The sequence below is a fragment of the Gekko japonicus genome, unplaced genomic scaffold (assembly GCF_001447785.1).
Source record: "Gekko japonicus isolate JY-2015 unplaced genomic scaffold, Gekko_japonicus_V1.1 scaffold180, whole genome shotgun sequence".
Taxonomy (NCBI): domain Eukaryota; kingdom Metazoa; phylum Chordata; class Lepidosauria; order Squamata; family Gekkonidae; genus Gekko; species Gekko japonicus.
Window position 1 is genome coordinate 1,509,261 of NW_015174278.1, and position 12,446 is coordinate 1,521,706.

The following is a 12,446-nucleotide window of genomic DNA, read 5'->3' on the forward strand; positions in this document are numbered from 1 at the left end:
ATAAAATTAATTGCTGCACCCCATAGTTGTATATATTATCACTGGTTTTTTTTTTTTAATGAACTCATTTAGTCTAAGGGGCTTGGCTATGAACCATTTCAAGTCAAGCCATTTTTAGTACCATTGATTTTAGATAGAGAGTGCTTAACTCTGTTTAGCTGAAGCCAATGTGATTTAAAGATGCGTAACTTTATTTTGCTTGTAATTTAGCTGAGCGGATGACCTTATTAACCTGTGCAGTAATTCATTTTCTTTTAGTTTATTGGCATCAACAAATTTTCATGTATTTGACTTTTAGAATTAATGTGGCATTACAAACTAATATTCTCCCACTGTTCCTGGAAAGGCTTCTTGTTTCCATCACATCCTCACATGCTGTCTCTGAACTCTTGGAGACCTGGATTGTGTCTCATTAGTCTGATGATCATTTCAGAATTGGCATCATTGGCACCATGTACCAATCCATAGGGAAAAATAGAAGAGTTTGGTACAAAACAGCAGAAATCTCTGCTGGCCAGGTCCTTAACATAATGATATCTCACCTTGTTGTCAGCTTCCTTAACAAATGGAACATTGAGCCCTCCTGTACTACTTCGTCTGGATGGGAAGATGGGAAGGCAAGTTTGAGATAAGCAGGTAGAGAATGCAGGAAACAAATACAGGAGGGCTGAGAGAGAAAGCAGGTAACCATTTCCACATCGGAAATATATAGTAAGTTGAGAACAGGGGAAGGAAAGCTCACATTTCTGTGCAGTTTCCCTCTGTTTTGTGGGCATTTTGCTAATATTTTTTATAGAAATCTAAGGGCGTTATTGCTAGTTGTATGGATGACCTCCTCACTGCACCACAGGAATCAGAAAACAATACTTTTCCGTGAAAGCCTGATACTGTCATTTTTTCCCTTACTTATGGGGCTTTTAAAGGATTGTTTATCTTTGTTCAATATCAATGGAATTCACTTATATGATAGGAAAGGTTGTTTTTCCTGAAATGAAAGCCCACCTCCAAAACAAGGTCCTAGGTTGTGTTTGTGATATGATATTTAGATTGCTAAAGACCCTTATAATGTTGTTAATGAAAAGACAGTGGAAACCATTTGAATGAAACAAAGGTCAAATGAATATAAATAAATCTAAAAGCTGTGCAAACTACTAAGCTTTTGAAACTGTTTTATCCTTTTCAGAGTGTTTAATGCCACATAAAAGCTACTATTACTTTTGATAAGTCTGAGTGTATTGATAATGACAGAAATGTAAAGCATAAATTTAAAATGTTTACGGTGGAAGGTAGAGCAAGATATATTAGAGGTTTTTGTTGTTGCTTTAGATTAAATGGGGGGGACCATGGGCTATAGTCTGTATGGGGTTATTCAGTTAGACTATAATGAGCATTTGCAATAGGTGGAAAGATTTTTTTAAAAAAAATGCTTACCTGGAACAAATTGAATATGGGACACTGAAGCACCACTTTTCCCGGAATATCTGTACCTGCATTATTCCCTGTCTTGAACACAGTTGTAAAGTGGCCCTATGAAAAATGTCAGTATTGACAAGGAATTTCTTACCTCTTTCAATGAATTTAGAATTGGACTGAAATCTGACAGATGGGCCTGTGAAACATGTGCTTCCCTACTAAATTTTTCATGGCTTCTGAGGCCAATATTGAAGGATTGTTATTCAGCTTAATTTCTCTTCTATTAAATTTTGCTTAATGTTTAGAAAGCACCCAGTTTCTTGAAATATTTTTTTAATCCGGTTACTTGGATTTTTTTTTATTGGGATATGTTAGGCTATGAAAAAATGTTGGTTGCAGCTTTCACAGGAAGCTTGTAGCTCTGATTTTCTCATCTCATGGCACAGCTTTCTCTCTCTGTGCGTATTCACAGTGGACTGGGTTATGTCAGGCTCAGATACACGTAATACCATGCTGATTCACACAGGAGTGTCATATCTTTGTGCCTTTACCACTCAAGTCCAATTATGAGAGCATACTGCAACGAGGAATAGCAAACAGTTAATTGCATGTATAAAAAATGCTACATACAGTCTGATCTTAAACATATTTACCAAGAAGTAAGTCTCAGTAAATCTACTGGGACCCATTTCCTAGAAAGGAAAGTTCAGGACTTGTAGGCATGATCATAATGAATTGTTAAAAATCAACATATCATCAATGTTATACACTTGCTATTTCTGAACATACATAAATAAAAAGAGATTTCTACAAGCAGTAGGCTGAATTTCGCCCTGTCCTGGATAGCCCAGGATAGCCCAATCTCTTTGGATTTTGGAACCTTAGCAGGGTCAGCCCTGGTTATGACTTGGAAGGGGGACCTCCAAGGAAGTCCAGGGTCACTACACAGAGGCAGGCAATAGCAAATCTCAGCATCTTTTGCCTTGAAAACCCTTGGGGTCACCATAAGTCAACTGTGACTTGACAACACTTTCCACCATCAGGTCAAATTTCACTGAGAAGCTTTTCTCTAGAAAGAGGAACATTATTCCAGTTGCAGAAAACTCCTTACTTTTAGTGTGTGGGAGTTGTAGGATTGGTTCTACTTTATTTTTCATTATTTCATCATAAAGTGGGAGTAATTTTATTTCTAGACTATATATTTAAAAGTAAAGAGATCAGAAATTTTCAATAACTTATTGCAAATTTTGGGATAACATACTGAGATAATTATTTGGGAAATGTCATCACATTTATCACATGGGAGTTGTATAATAAATGGGGGTTATTATGTCTGACAGATAGTGTATGTAATTTATGTAAAATACACCACATTTAAAATTTTAGGTCATCTACTCTTATACATGGGCCACTTTTGTGTGAGTACAGTACGTATTTTAATATTTGTAATATTTTATCTGTTCCTTTATTTAATAAACTGTAGCTTGTCTTATGAGTAAATATTCTGAGTCAAGTTATTTGGCCAAGATCACATATTTAGGGAGTTCAGACCATTCCCAGGATATACTTCTAATATTTTTGCTATACAAAGACTTACATTTAAGTTTCTTTGTACCCAGCAAAATGACGTGTTGCCAAAAATATTACTGTTTTGGTATCATACACATATTACAAAACGGTAGAACTCTTCAGAAATTCCTCTGATTCCTTTTCCTGTAGGCAAGGCTTTTGAAGTCAATGTAAATTTTACCTTGCGGTGAGTTTGTAGTGTACTACTTGCCCTGACATTCTGTTATGTAATAAGCACAGTCATAAACTAGGCTGCATCCTTAGAAATAAAAGCAGTGCTGTAGTAACCTAAAACTGTATTATGTTTTTGGCTCAAGAAGAGAAAATAGTGCTTTTAAAATGCAAAAGAGCAAAAGTAACTGGTAACAAAGGGATTAATAACCTCACTTATCAGTTTTTTAATCTGGAAGTGACAACCATTGTGTTGCTGAGGATGCTCTAGCATTTCCCCAAAACTCTACGGTTTAAACAGAGTTTTGGGTGAATGTTGTCCCACGTGTCATATCTGGGTTGTGCTGAAAGTGACACCATATTGTGGGGTAATGCTGATCCCCCCCCCCCAATTTCCTAGCCATTTTTTCCTCACTGCCGAGCTGGCCAGTGGTGGGCAGCACTAGTGAGAGGTAGGGGATCTCCCTCCAAAGCGGGAGAATTGACCTCCCTGTCTGAGGTCCTGTCAAATTTAAATTAATGTGATTAAAAGTTTGCTTACAATTTCTGTCATATTTTCCTAAGGAATAAGATTCTATGTTTGAATGCTACAGTTGTCTTTGCATTTTGCATTTGAGAGCCATGCACTCAAATGCACACATGGATATATTCCATATCTGCCAAATCTTTATAGTATCTTTATAGTTGCGTATACTGATTTTATGTTGTACTTTACCTGAAGTCTGTGTGGGTTTTTTTTGAGAGGGTACAAGATTTGTCCACATGATCTCTATTGGAATTTCCTCTGCCTTGGAAAGGCAAGAAAATTACAAAAACCATACTCATGCCTTGATTTTATGTTGTACTTTACCAACCTTTGAGGGGTGCAGCAAAATATACATCCCCCTCTTGTACTACTGTCTGAGTATGGACTCCCCCCCCCATTCCAATTCTTTCCTGCACATGGGAAGGGAGACTCTGAGAATGATCACATCAAAACTGCCTCTAATGGGTTGAGAATCTTTTTGTAAAAGAATACGATGTGTGTAGCACCTGAAACTGGATTGAAAATTGAATATCGGCCTAGGCTAGCCTGATCTCATCAGACCCCAGAAGCTAAGCAAGGCTGGTGCTGGTTAGTACTTGGACAGGAGCAGGGGTCATTTCGTAGAAAAAGAGGTGCAGGAGCTCATTAGCATGATCCATTAGCATAACTTATTTGCATATGCCACACCCTCTGACATCACTGGAAGTGTGTCAGAAGGCAACACCCACCACTCAGGCTCCACCCCAAAAATCTCCAGGTATTTCCCAACTCAGAGCTGGCGAGCCTACCTGATGGCACACGTGGGGAAAAACAAACAAACCACCCATACCAGGATACCAAGTCAATATATTTTTATTCTCCTTGGCATTGATGGCTGAGGTGCTTTTAGTGTTCCTTTTCTGTTTGACTGGCTGCCTTCCTCTCTGTTATAGCTGACTGTGGGTTTTATATCACTGCCATTTAGTGTTATTTTTGTCAGCCACAACAAGGTCACTTTCAGAGAGGAAAAGCAGGTTTTAAATAAATAATGTTGACAAGTCTGGATCCAGAACAACAACGAAATCACATCTGCTAATTTTTGCCCAAACAAAACCCAATAATCTAGAGTTGTGGTCTTCAACCTAGGGGTTGGGTGGTAGACAGAGCCACTCCCCCCCCCAAGCCATTTGGAAGTCCCCGATAGGAGGATAAATATTTTGCAGTCTCTCCAGAGGCACACAGGAAATACTGGACAACTGAGATGGGCAATTCACAGGAGAACACATCTTGCTCTGCCGTAATCAGGCACTGAAGGGCATATCTGTTTGGCTGATATTTGACATACCAGGGGTGTTGTCACCAGGGAATTAATAAGCAACACGTGGTGTGTTCTGAAGTAGACAATGGACAGTCAGGGCTTTTGGATTCAAAAAAGGTAAGCTGGGAGCATGGCAGCAAGCCACACAGCACGGGAAATAGTACAGGATGCAGTGCTGAAACAAACAAACAAAAAATCTTGGATTCCAGTATGAATGAGCAGGTAGCACCTGATGCAAAGCACATGAGGAGAGCTACTGCACTGAAAACATTGGTCCTACTTTATAGAAGAAAGGCAGGTACACAGCACTACAGAAACACACATGCCCAACTGGCTAAAAAGGGGTACATGGGAGCAATAACTGACTGAGGTTTATAAATAGGGGATTATTGATCACATTTGCATTCCACCCTTTCTCCATTGTATCCTCACAATGTCCCTGTGAGGTAGGTTAGGCTGAGAGACAGTGCTTAGTCCAAGGATCAAGAAAAGCTAAAGGCACCAGTGTTCCCTCTAAACTGAGTTGGTGTGAGCTAGCTCACAGTTTTTTAGCCTCCAGCTTACACATTTTTGTCTTAGCTCAGGAAAGATATCTCCAGAGCAAACTAATTTGTGCAAAAACCAAATCTCTTGCTCACAATTTTAATGCCAGTAGCTTACAAAGAAATTTTTTCACTCACAAGACTCCACAGCTTAGAGGGAACATTGGAAGGCACTCTAGAAAAGGATAGCAGAGAAGATTACACTAGGGAGGGCAATGATACTATGACCAAGGTCGTGTTTGGACATGCAGGGAAGCCTGGTGTCACCAGCTGAGGCCTAATCTAGAACTGTTAAAGGCTCTGACTCTTTGTCCTAACATGGAGCATAAGATGGACCACATTGTTTTCATAAAACAGGAGTCCCAGTTGCACCTCAAAGACTAACAGCATTTATTCTAACCTCATCTCTCCTGAGCCAGAGCTCATTCATCAGTGGCCTGGGCAGACAAAAATGTAGGCTGGAATAAACATTGCTGTCCTGTGTGAAGTGCCAATGAGTTCCTGCTTTACTCCACTGACAACCTGGTTGAGATTACCAACGCTGGTTCACGAGCACAGGGGGAAGGAGCAGAGTGAGAAGCGAAGCCAGGTGGGGGCAGTGCTTGCAGGGTTGACATAAACTGGGCCGGGGGGGGGGGGGAAGGGGGTTTTACTCCCTGAAGGAGGCGTACTGCAGGAACTTGTAGGGCTCACGGTGCTGGAATTTCTCAAGCACCTTCTGACTGGGCTGGGACTGGCGGAAAGCCGGCAGCCCGTACTTGCAACGCTTGAGGCACTGCGCTCTGCACAGCAGGTCCCTGAAGTAGCGCAGCTCTGGGAAGCCCTGGAAGCGGCCTGGCATCAGACACCCCTGCTCATTGGCGCCAACAGCTGCTGCCCCTCCCTCCTCCTCTTCCATGCAGACAGTGCTGCGGCCGGCGGTCCCGCATCCTCCCTAGCTTGGAGCGCCACCGGACACCACGTCGCCAAAAGGAAAGGGGGGGAATTCAGAGGTCTGGAACTTGAAAGCAGGGGCAAGGCAGTGTAGAGCGAGCTCCTCAGAGGCGTGCCCCCACAGAAACTTAGGTCCACGGAGCGCCAGAGAGCCTGGACGTTCCACCACGTTCCACAGGTGCTCCAGGGACCTAAGTTTCTATAGGAAGGCATGCCTCTGAGGAGCTCACTCTTTACTGCCTCGCCCCCACTTTCGAGTTCCAAACCTCTGAACTCCCCCTCCTTTCCTTTTGCCGATGTGATGTCCGGTAGCACTCCAAGCCAGGGAGGATGTGGGACCGCTGGTGGCAGCACCGTCTGCATGGAAGAGGAGGAGGAGCGGCAGCAGTTGGCACCGACGAGCAAGGGTGTCTGACGCATGGCTGCTTCCAGGGCTTCCCGGAGCTGCAGAGTTGCGGGGACTGCAGAGGCCTTAACAGAGTTCTGCGCTTAGTGCGAGCCTGGAAAAGTGTGTGTGTGTGTGTGGGGGGGTTTGTGGAGAGCTGCTAGGAGCAGGGGGGGCTTGCTACATGTCCCCTGGCCTTCTCACTGCCGAGCTTTCCAGGCTGGGACAAAACGAGGCCTGGATAGGATACCACCAGGGAAATCTAGGGTCACTTATTTCATATGGGCCCTTTAACCCACTTTGGCTTCTGAAAGCAGGTAGATTAAAAAATAAAATGCAGCAGCAACAACAACAAAATGCAGCAGCAGCAAGGACAAAAATCATTGGATCAAAACAGGTTTTGGAAACTTTCATTACTGTGGGAATGTGTGAAACTTTTAAAAAATCCCTTTTCCTTCAGAAGCCAAAGCAGGTTAAAGAGCCCTTATAGAAGAAACCTTACTTATTTAATTTATAGCTTGCCTTTCTCCAAGACTCAAGGCAGATCATACAGGCCCAGTTGCTCTCCTTTATCTTTCTTTCTGGGTCTTTTAGTCTGGGCCAGTGTGGGAAAAGTGATGGGTGAACTTCCCTAGCTTTGCCCAAATTTCTTTCATTGTTTGAGAGGGTTTTTCTATGATAATTGGAAACATTTAAGATGATTTTAAACAAAGCTTAGTCTTTCTGAGTGCTTGCAAGACAGCTAAAGTGTGTGTGTGAGGGGGGAAATAGAAGGTTAGGCCACATGATCTCTCCTGGAATTTCCTCTGCTTTGGAAAGCCAAGTAAATTACAGACACCATACCTATGCCCTGAGTAGAAATGATGCTCCTGAGTATGCTCACCAGTTCCACTTTCAGTTATAAAAAGGCCTAGCAGCTCTCTCCTCTCTCCAATTGGCCTGTCCTGTCCTGCCATGGGTGACTCTACCAGTTTGGTGTAGTGGTTAAGTGCGTGGACTCTAATCTGGGAGAACCGGGTTTGATTCCCCACTCCTCCACTTGCACCTGGCTGGATGACCTTGGGCAAGCCGTAGCTCTGATAAAAGCTGTTCTTGAAAAAAGAGCTGTTTCTGTCAGAGCTCTCTCAGTCCCACCTACCTCACATGGTGTCTGTTGTGGGGAGGGGAAGGAGTTTGTAAGCTGCTCTGAGACTCCCTTGGGTAGTGAAGGGCAGCATATAAATCCAATCTCCTCCTCCTCCTCCCCTTCTTCTTCTTCTTCTTCAACTTCAGGGCTTTTTGTTTTTAAAAAGGAATCAGAAATTGGCAGGAAATGCTGGCTAATGGGGGACTGGCTCAGTGGGAGAAAACTGTTGTGAGCAACCCTGAATTCGTAAGGGTTTAGATGTGACTTGCAATGGGGTGAGGCTTTTGAGTTGGGTGAAACCTTGCTGTAATCACTAGTAATGCCTCCAAATTTCTCTCTGAATAAAGATGCACAAGCTCATTTGCACCTTTTAAAATCCTGTTGACTGTGTATTTTGTACATATTTGTTCTAGCACTCATTTTGCATAGAAAGCTATTTGTTGCTCATACCTGTTTACAGGAGATGCTGCTGAGATTTTGAGATGCTGCTATTTTTTTAAAAGCACAGAGATGAAAAAATTGGTTTTTCTGTCCTCTTTTGGGCTCCTTCCTCAAAGGTTTCTTGTTTGGAAGCTGCTGCCCAGCTATTCTTCAGTTTCATGTTGTATGTGTATATGTGTCAATTCTTTCTTCCTCCAAAGTTCTTCAAAGCTACCATATTGGTACGCAGGATATATGTTGAAATCAGCTAGAATCCCTTGGCACTACAAAGAGAAGGGTTTGTGCATGTTTCATTCCTCACAACGAAGAGTGATGAATAATATAAGACCAAAGGGTTGAATATTCGCATTTATTGCAAAAGGGCAAATTCTGTCATACAGACATTTGGGGTGGTATTATATTCCTATGTATGGATATTGGATGTGATAACAATTATTGTTTTACATTATTCACAAAGCAACTGTTCTACTAAAACTAATCCTTGTGTATTATAAACCACACATATTATTAAAGTACAAGCTAATTAAATACACAGTAGTGTCCCTTGAATATGCAAACTGAGGGCATGTACAGTGGTCAAGGGCAGGGAGAATGTAAAATAAAGTACATGTGAATCTAAAACATTCTTATTTTTCAGTAAGTGTCTGTATGAGCAGAAAGGGAAGAACCATCTTTCTGTTGGTGCCATTTGTGTGGCATGGCTGTCTTCTGAGGAGAATAAATTGCTTTTTTGTTGTGGTACTTCACAATGTAACTACATTTCACTCTGTATTGTGTATCTGACAACAGAACATCTTTTCCTTGGTGATAAATTGAACATTTGAAGAGTGTACATGAAGCTAAAAGTTGTGCAGATAGATTGAAGGAAGAGAATTGTAGTTCCCCAGAACAGTATCCCAAAGAGCAAACCATTTCTAGAAAGGAAAATATTTGTTTTCTAACAAGCAGCATCAACAACTGTTTAATAGCAAACATTCTCAGGTAAATGTCTACTTCGTACTGTTATTTTCCCTGTGTGATTGTTTTCAGGTATGCACGTGTCCACAATATGCATTTGCAGCAGTACCCCAACAATGGCAGTAATTATGCAACACTGTATAATCCACATACCTCTTGTTCTTGTGCAGAATTGGACTGGTCAGGTGAACTGACACATGAACTATAACAAAGAAACTGAGTTGAAAGTATGCCCAGTGCTTCTTCAAAACGTTTGGTGTATGCAGTATGAAAGTGAAGAGTTGGCCCAAATATTTTACTACCAGGCTGTTTTCTCTGAATACAAGCAAACAAACAAGTAAATAGACTTCAAAGCCCTTTAAAGGAAGTACAATGCAAGGCAAAATACATTTACTTACTTTTTATTGTGCTTTACTTTGTTCCTTTGATGGGCACATCATATGTCCTATAAAAATGAAATGTAGTGGTATTTTATGGAGAGTTCTGGGGCCTTTTGAGAGAGGGAGAGGGAGAGAGCAGGAGATAGTGCTAGCTGATGTCCCAGGTTACTAATTTACCTTTTAAAAATTTACTTTATTTATATCCCACCTTTCTCCACATTGGGGACCCAAAGCAGCTTACATCCTTCTCTTCTTAGTTTTATCCTCACAACAACCCTGTGAGGTAGTTATTTTCCTTTTATGATACGGCACTTTTGGCCATAGCCTTACGCTTGATCACATGGGGGGACGGGGGAAGCTCACTCCACTAACAAAAGTTTTTAAATTTTATGCTGGGTTGCTAAAAGGCAGGATGCCAGTGACCTGGTGATATATGGGTCTTTACCTTGTAAAAGAAAAGAAAGGCTCTGATTAATATTTGTGAGCTCATTCTTCTCAAGTATTGGGGTAACCCATCTCCTCACTGAACTTGGGACATTCGATAACTAGATAACTACCCTGTATTGCAGAAACTTCAGCATTCTGAAAAGGGAATGCCCAAAAGGGGACCATTCATTTTTGGGGTTAATACAACATGGGAGTCTAGCAGCCCCTCCAAAATATCACAATATCAAGGAACCATCATGGACTTTAAATATTCTGGTAAGGTAGCTGTGGGTTCAAGTCCATTGTAGGCAAGGGAACATACCTGTCTTGCTCCTTGATTTGTGCTTCTGAAAGCTAGCATCAACAGTGGCTTTTTGACCCTTTGGAATGCAGTTTTCTCGCTTTCCATTGAGAATAGTAAAGCTGAAGTAAAGCCTAGGTGTTTCAGTCTCTGACTGACCAGCCTCTTCCATTTACTCTGGTAGGAGTCTTCTCCTAGTCTAAAAAGGAGTTTATATCTATAGTTGAAAAGAATCTTAATCCTGAGTCTAAATGTGTCCAGCCAAGCTACTGATTCAAATGAAGGAATTGCAAATTCTCTGCAAATAGCTATACTGGACACACACTTTGATAACCATGGCTGCGGTCACACACACTAAATAATCCACTTTCAATCACATACAGTAAAATCCAGGTGGAAAGTGCAATGAAAGTTGATTGAAAGTAGATTATTTAGTGTGTGTGACCGCAGCCCTGGTTATTTTTCTCAGGAATTTTAATAAGAAGGAATCAATAGTCTCAGATGCTACATCTTATTTTCACTTCTGTGCCTTGATATAATGTAATCAATAGCCATAGCAGGTAATACTGATTGTGGTTTTCTTGAGCTTCTGTCATGGTCTAGTTATAGGGATACTATCGAATGCTGAGCATAACTCTATGAAGGCTACATATAGATAATTATTTACTGAAGAAGTATACTTCTCAATCAAATGGGCTAAAACCAGGCAGTGATCAACTGCAGAGTATCCTTGGTGGAACCCACCTTGTTCCTCATTCAGAATTTCTGATTCCTCCATCCATTCTTTCAGTCTTATGCTTAAATGAGCTTCGTATAGTTTCCTAATAACTGAGAGGAGAGTAATTGGGCAATAGTTCTGTGGGTTCTGCCTCTTCCATTTATTCTTGAAAATAGGTACCACTAAAGGTACCACCACCAAAGGAATACACCCGTAGTTATTTATCATGGAGAAAAGAGGGGTGAAAACATCTGCCCACCACTTTAGGTTTGATTGTAATACATCTATCGGTACTCCATCCATTCCTGGTGCCTTTCCCAATTTCCTGTTCTTTATTTGGTATTCAATTATCTCGACTGACACTATTGGCCAGTGTTCCAGTTCCCTAATCTCAATAGAATTTTCCTCTTTTATGTATCTAGCTATGTCCCTGTGATATAAACAGCTGAGAAAAGTAAACCATATATCCAGAGAGATGCAAAAAGGAATAAAAGAAATATTCTTGACATTGTTGTTCACAATATGCCAGAACTGTCTATTGTTTCCATCGTGAGTAGCAGATAGCTCTCAATTTTCTCATCAAAGTTGCCCTTTTCTTATTGATTACCAGTTGTTTCCAGCTCTCCTTAACCATAAGGAGTTTACATTGAAGAGATCAAAATATACCTTAATCAGACTTAAGATATATTTTCATTCTCCTTATAAGCTCTCACTTTTCTCAGGAGGGTCTGGCATTCATAAACCAATCATTCTTCTTTTGTTAGTTGGTTAAAGCAAGGTAGGTGGTACACAGATTGACATAAATCTATGATCTGGTTCAAAAGATCATAATAAGATGGCACACCAACCACTGAAGTGCATTTGTTACACAAGAAGTGACATTCTTGCAAGTGGATTATAGAACTAATTTCTTGTGACATCAATGGGGTCCATTTCTTTATTTTTATTCTCTGGTTGATCTGTTCTGCATGTGGAGTTGGAAATGGTGGCTTAACCATTTATCTATGGTTAAAGTTCAAATAAGAGGAAAATGGTCATCCCCAAGGAAGTCACCCACTTTAAAGTCACAGATCTTAGGTAACACCTCTTCCGGTACCAGTCAGTAATCTACTGTGCTGGCACCCCTATGAGTAAAACAAGTAAGTGCTCCTCAGGGTGCACCAGTTTATTCCCATTGACTATCACCAAGTTATGAGAAAGCACCAGCTGGGTTTATCCTTTGATCCCTTGATGCCTTCTTTGATCCCTTCCTGCCCTATTC

General features: G+C 41.1%; 1 protein-coding gene across 19 annotated transcripts in view; it reads left to right on the forward strand.

The window, feature by feature from the left end:
- TCF7L2 (transcription factor 7-like 2 (T-cell specific, HMG-box)) overlaps positions 1-12,446 on the forward strand; it is a 264,948-nt gene that overhangs the window by 111,798 nt on the left and 140,704 nt on the right. The window lies entirely within an intron of this gene.